The sequence below is a fragment of the Gouania willdenowi genome, chromosome 8, assembly GCF_900634775.1.
Source record: "Gouania willdenowi chromosome 8, fGouWil2.1, whole genome shotgun sequence".
Lineage (NCBI taxonomy): Eukaryota > Metazoa > Chordata > Actinopteri > Blenniiformes > Gobiesocidae > Gouania > Gouania willdenowi.
The window spans coordinates 33,087,121-33,094,375 of NC_041051.1; positions in this window are offsets into that span (position 1 = coordinate 33,087,121).

Below are 7,255 nucleotides of genomic sequence, written 5' to 3' on the forward strand. Positions count from 1 at the left end.
CTCCGTCCTCCTCACTTCACCAAATTCAATTAAAAAAAGAAATTGGCAATTAGATGACTGTTATGATCCTGTAACAATGATCTAATCTGTAATTCATTGGCTGGTGTTCCCTGGGGTGGGGCAAGGAGGGTGGGGGGGGGCATGATGGAGTGGTAGAGGAGACTTCTTGGCATTCACCTCGGCTCAGGCGGGGGTGGTGTTGTGCTAGCACTGGCTCTGTGTAGCGACACCCACTGGGGCACCAGCCGGCTAGCCCCCCGGCAAGAACGCAACCTGTGACACAACTTTGGTCCTGAGCGATTTGCGTGTGTAAGGGGTGTGAGAGAACGTGCACGTGTAATGGTTTAGAGAGCATGTGCATGTGTAATGTGTGTGAGCATGTGCACGTGAAACGGGTGTGAGAGGACGTGCATGTGTAATGGTTTAGCGAGCATGTGCATGTGTAATGTGTGTGAGCATGTGCACGTGTAATGAGTGTGTGAGCATGTGCGTGTGTAATGGTTTAGAGAGCATGTGCATGTGTAATGTGTGTGAGCATGTGCACGTGTAATGAGTGTGTGAGCATGTGCGTGTGAAAGGGGTGTGAGAGAACGTGCATGTGTAATGGTTTAGCGAGCATGTGCATGTGTAATGTGTGTGCAAGCACGTGCACGTGCAATGAGTATGCGTGCGCGCGTGGGAGCGTGGACACCACCAGCTGACGTGCGACATGCGGGTGGGGGGGGTTGTACACAAACACCAGCTCCTCTCAGGGGAGGGACGTTTTTAGTACTTAATTGAATTAAGTCAATTCCATTTGGTTAATGAAGGAGAAGAGGGGGCGGGGGGGGCGTTTGCCCTTTCTAAGGCTGAAGGCAAACAATCACATGGAGGCTGAGGGTGGTGGGGGTCGGAGGGGGTCACGATACACAACATACCATGTCATACAATATTTCTTGTCACTTTGCAGTTTCCACTTGGTTTTGTTTAAAATAATAATAAAAATGATCCCAACAACAACGTTTCCATTACATCATTCCTGTTCTTTTTCCATGCACGACGATGGCGGTAGAAGAGACATAGGCCGTGTCGTAAATGTCATCCTAACGTACTGTACTACTCGTTTAACCTCAAAATGAGTATATAGTGCAGGGGTGTCAAACTCATTTTTGTTCAGGAGCCAAATACATTATTGTTATTATTATTGTGCCCTAGTTTTCATTATCAGTTCAATTCACTTCTAAAAATATTGATTTTGCTACCAATTTTTGTGGAATTTATAGTAAATTTGTGCAATTGTTTGTGAGAAATTTCAAGATTTGTGGCAAAATTTACAGTTCTCCTGCAGGCCAAATTGGATGCTCTAAAGCCCAGGATTTGGCCCTCGAGCCTTGAGTTTGACACATGAATAGGTGAGAAATACCCAGACGTACAGAAGTGGATTAGGGCAAATCAAGAATAAAGCTGGAATGTTGAGATTTAAGCTGTAATTTCGAGAATATATTCTAAACCTATGTTTCATATCAAGTTTTCCCACTACCACTTAAAATAAATAAAATAAATTTGATGGGCATTCTGACACAAAACACACTTGATGTCCACACCAAAACCAATATATGCATTGATTAGGAAGCCTAAAATCTAATTACATGATAGATAATTATTTTTTAATATATTTTACAGCTGATTTAAGACATGGGTCAAACTGAGCCGTTAGCATTAGAGATGCTAACAGAATGCTAACACACGAGAAAGGTTAACTTTTATGCACTTATTTATTAAAGACTCATTAATTGTGTTTAACTGTAATTGAACTTTAGTAATCGAGAATATAATTATAATTGGAAAAATGCTGGTCACCGTAATTGTAATTGAACATGGGTAATTGAAGATGTAATTGACACTTGGCATTTGATAGATTAAAAGCCTTTTTTTTAAGTACATTTATATTTTATACATATTCTCATCATCCAGCTTTATATTTAGTCCTGAGATGAACGCTGTGTCCTTTATAGCAGATACAGATACACACACACCTACGCAGACAGAGCCGGTGGCAACAGCACGCACACACACACTCAGTGCAGGCTGGTGACAGACACACACACACGCGCACACACACAGAGGAGCAGCGTGATTGCTCTGCTTGGCTCGTTTAGCACTTCTAAGGCAGAGATCCCCAGAGGCCAGCCATCACATCCAGTTACTGTGGCACACAGACACGACCTAGCTCCACCTGCCTGCTCTCACCTCAATCTGTAGGACACACACACACACACACACACACACACACACACACACACACACACACACACACACACACACACACACACACACACACACACACACACACACACACACACACACACACACACACACACACACACACACACACACACACACACTAAAGATCAAAGGTATGGTCCGTCTCAAACACACACACCTTGGTAAAGATCAAGATGACTTCCTGCCACACACACTTAAAAACATAAGCCTCCTGCACATTAAGTTGTTTAAAAAAATGTCCTAAATGATAAAAAGTAGAGAAATAGAAAACCTTCAGGTGTTGATGATGCACTCACATGTGATCATTTTGATTTAAAGTATAATATCTGCATTTCCTGAAGAAAATGTCGCACTGCATCAGCTTATCATTAACATTAGCATTAGTTAGCATTACCATTTACATTAGCATTAATCTAGCAATAGCATTGACCTAGCAATAATGTTCGCCTTGCAATAGCATTAATTTAACATTATCATTAACCTAGTAGTAGCATTAACCTAGCAATGGCTTTAACCTAGCATTAGCATAGCAATAGCATTAACCTAACATTAACATTTATCTAGCATTAGCAATGAGGTTCAAAAGGTTTACATGTGATGAAGGTAGTAGCTGAACATATTAACTCATTGCTCAGTGCTTTTTCGGCCGGGGTTGCTAGGAGACAGTGTGACGAAGCTCTCTGGTGAATATCTAACTAGTACCATGATGTAGTGACCAACTGGTGACCTGTAGGTGGCAGCAGAACACCTGTGATGGGCAGAGCTCAGAGGGAGAGGAAATGAGTTTACGAGACAGAAAATGGTGCGACAGAGTTGATGCTGAAGTTCCCACCAGCTCACAGCAGGTCACACTAGACCAGAGCATGTGTGGAACTAAGTGGACTATTGAGAGTGTGGCGATGGTGAGAGAAAACGATAAAAAAAAACGGGCCAAGCGCTGACACTCAGCATGTCTGGGAGGTGGAGGAAGTTGCGTGTGTGGAGAATGACGGGGGAGAGACTTGGAGGAATGCCAAAATACAGTAAGAAATCCATTCAACTCTGACATAGATAGTAAAATAATAATAATAATAATAATGTCATCAAATGCCTGGTCTCAGTTTTGTAGTTTTATTGAAGGAAACTAATGTTGAGGTGTCACGAAAGCAAAAAAAAATAGCTTCAAAGTCACTAATAGATTTTTTCAGAAAAAGTCACTTTTCTCAGTTTTTGGTCACAAACTGGTGATTTGTGTGAAACTTTCCTCTATTCAACTGATGATTAAAAAAGAACGAAACAAGCTAGAAACAAAATTGTTTTTTTCTGATGAAATTAGAGACTTTAATCTTTCAGAATTCAAATTGTCATAGTACAAAATATTCTGTGGGTTTTTAAGAATTAGTCAAAATGCTCTAAAACGGCTGGTACTGAACATATTAAAAGTTGTGTGGTGAGCTCTTGGGGACTGTTCTCTCACCCAGGGGGTTGATGGGTAGGGGTTTACACCCTGTATAATGTGTTGGTGTGCTTTGTATCATTGATTGGTGTGATGCTGCTGAACTGATTAAAAAACTATACTAACCTCCACCTGAGTCGTTCCTCATCCTGCCACAGTTGAATGGTTTGAGTCAGTTGAAGAATGGCTGGGGATGAAGGGGTTAAATGATGAAAAAGCAGACATTTGTAATTAAAATGTAATAACTCAAAATGTGTAAAAGTTACAAAATGTACAAATACAAGCAAAACGTTTGGGAACTTTGTGAATTATTTTGATAGATTAATTGTCAAAATTGGACAAACTGTGTGGGAGGAGTTTAAAAAAAATGGTTAACAATAGTGAGGATGCTTCTGTGTCCTCACTATTAAAGTCTGACCACAAAGACAATTCTGGGTTAAATTTACTGATGAAAAATGCAACACAAGCTCATTTATTAACAAACAGCTGCACAAAATGTGCCACTTGTGTCTGTTTCTCCTATAAGAGACAGCACGTGTGAGTGAGTTAAAATACACTCAGTGATCATCTAACTGATCTTTTCATGCTGGGATGTAGCGAAAGCATCAACTCACAAACTTCTTCGTTCTCCGTTTGTTCTTTACCAACATTCAACATTGAGGCAGCAACTCGTCATCATAGTCATTAGCAAAAAGTGGTTGGAGATAATAAGCTAGAATGTTTTTTCCTTTAGGTTCTAAACAATATTTTAATTTCATTTTTCATTTGGATGTTTAGACTTTTTCAACATTTCTTTTGAGGCTCCTTTTTTTTAAACAATTGCATTTACCACTTTATAAATACTATTCATATTTATTTTGTTGCAATTACTTTTTCTTTTTGTTTTGATTTTTCTATTTGTATTCATCTTTAACTTTACATTTTTTTGTTTTAAAAAAGTTGGAAGTGTATTTGAAGGAATCAATTATCCAAATATATTATTATTGGCTTATTGAAAATAAGAATATTTTGAATACATTTAAAATCAGGCTTTAACCTTTTGTTTTATTTATTTATCTTCAATTAGAGCTTCTTCACATACATTTGTTTTTACCCTCAAGGTTAAAGTGGTTCTCAACTGGTGGGTCGCAGGGCTGTTTTTGGTGGGTCCCCAAAGAGAGAGAAAAATAAAGATCATCAAATTTAATGGAGAGTCATTGTAGTTCCCCTCCGCACCAGTAGGAGCTGTAGTAATAATAATAATGCATCAATTTCATATTGCGCTTTTTTGGACACTCAAAGACACTTGACAGAATTAAGGGATTATTCTTTCACTCCACACTTAGTGGTGGTAAACTACTATTGTAGCCACAGCAGACTGACGGAGGCGAGGCGGCCAAAGTGCGCTATCGGCCCCTCCGACCACCACCAACACTCACTCACGCACGACATTCATACTAGGCAATGTGGGTGAATTGTCTTGCCCAAGGACACAATGACAGATACCACTGAGGTGACTGCCACCAACGGGATCGGGCAATGACAGGCTTGTATGGCAGTCATATCATCAGTGGGGACACTCACATTGCTGTAGAAGAAAATACATATTTACGTTTGATAGCAATAGCAACATGGCTAAGCGCAAGTACGACTCTGAGTACATTAGGTATAGATTGTCCTACATTGAGGACAAAGGAGTCCAAAAGCCTCAGTGTGTTTTGCACTCGCTGAGACAGAAACCTGTTGATTACTTTCGTAGATGGCTTCAAGATCTGAGGACATCACAACGGTGCCTTACTTCTACATGCTCAAAGCAAGAGAATGCCCTCTGTGCTTCTTATCTGGTGGCACGTCGTGTTGCAAAGTTGAAGAAACCCGATACTATCGCCCAGGACTTCATTTCACCAGTAGCAATAGACATGGTAAAAGAAGTGATGGATCAGTCCGCTGCAGATAAACTAAAAACTATACCCCTGTCTACCGTAAGTAGGTGAACTGAAGACATGTCGCATGATATCAAATGACAGACGACAGTACGACATCACACAAGCGGCCATTTTGCCATACAAATGGACGAATCTACAGACGTATCAAGCAAGTCAGTTTTGATTGTTTACGTGAAACATGTGTGGGACGGAGACTTTCAAGAGCAGTTTGTATGCACAACAGATCTACCAACTACTACAACCGCTGAGGAAATATTTAGTTCTGTGGACCTGTACTTGAGCTCCGTGGGCCTAAGTTGGGACATGAGTGTTACAACAGATGGAGCAGCCGCCATGACAGGGAAAAACACGGGGGTCGTGAGGAGAATACTGGAGAAGGCTCCCAGTGCAACCTGGAACCATTGCTTTTTATACAGAGAGGCTTTGGCATCAAAGGATATGGGACGTACTTCACAAAACATTAAAACATGTTATACAAGCGGTAAACTACACCAAGTGGAGTGCAAAGAACAGCCGATGTTTTCAGAAACTGTGCTTAGATCTTGGAAGTGAACATTTGCAGGTGTTGTATCATGCTGAGGTGCGCTGGCTTTCCAGAGGAAAAGTTTTGTCCCGTTTCTATGAACTACGAGCTGAAATTGCAGCATTTCTTAGCCAGAACAACCCTCCTCTTGCTGATGATTTTAATAGTAAGGGGTGGCTTGCACTTGTTGCAAACCTTACTGATATTTTTGAACATTTAAACACGTTACATGTGTCTGTGCAAAGAAAGAGACACAACGTTCTGGAACAACGTGATAAGATTGATGCCTTCAAAAAGAAGATCTCCCTGTGGATAAACCATGTTTCTAACAAACGACTGGATATGTTTCCTAATGCTTGTTACGAGGAACAACAACTGGACATGGCGGGGAAAAAGACAATGATGAAAACAATGACCACACACCTGAATAAACGTTTTGAGCGGTTTATCAACTACTTTCCTGAGAAACATTCAGAAGACGAATGGATGCGTGACCCATTTGGAATAAACATGGAAGGGTCACGTTGTCTAGCAGCGAAGAATGTCAGCTTGTGGAGCAATCCTGTGACCGCACGCTCAAATAGAATTTGACAGAGGGAAGCCTTTCCCAGTTCTGGTGCAACGTTGTGATGAGGGAGTATTACTCCATTGTTAGTCGAGCAGTAAAAATCCTCCGACCATTCAGCACCACTTACTTCTGTGAATGTGGATTCTCAGCTCTAGTTCAGCTGAAAACAAAATACTGAAATAGACTGGACATTGAGCATGACCTCAGAGTTGCTTTGTCAACCATACAGCCAGATATTGAGACTCTTGTAAAGGCCAAAAAGCAAACCCAGCTAGCCCATTAGAACTCCATGTAGTTCTGTATTGCTTCAGATATGATCTTTGTTTTATTTACCTTAAAAGAAAACTGTTCTTTCAAAATCGGCTTCTAAATGTACTTAAGCCCTTTGGACGATGTTTTTTCAGTGTTTATATTTTGAGATTGTGATCAGAACATAAGCTTGTATTAACTTGAATAATTTGTTAATTGCACTTCATCAGATTACATGATTTGCACTTTAATACATAGTTTCTTCCATAATAACACAGTGATGCTGTAGA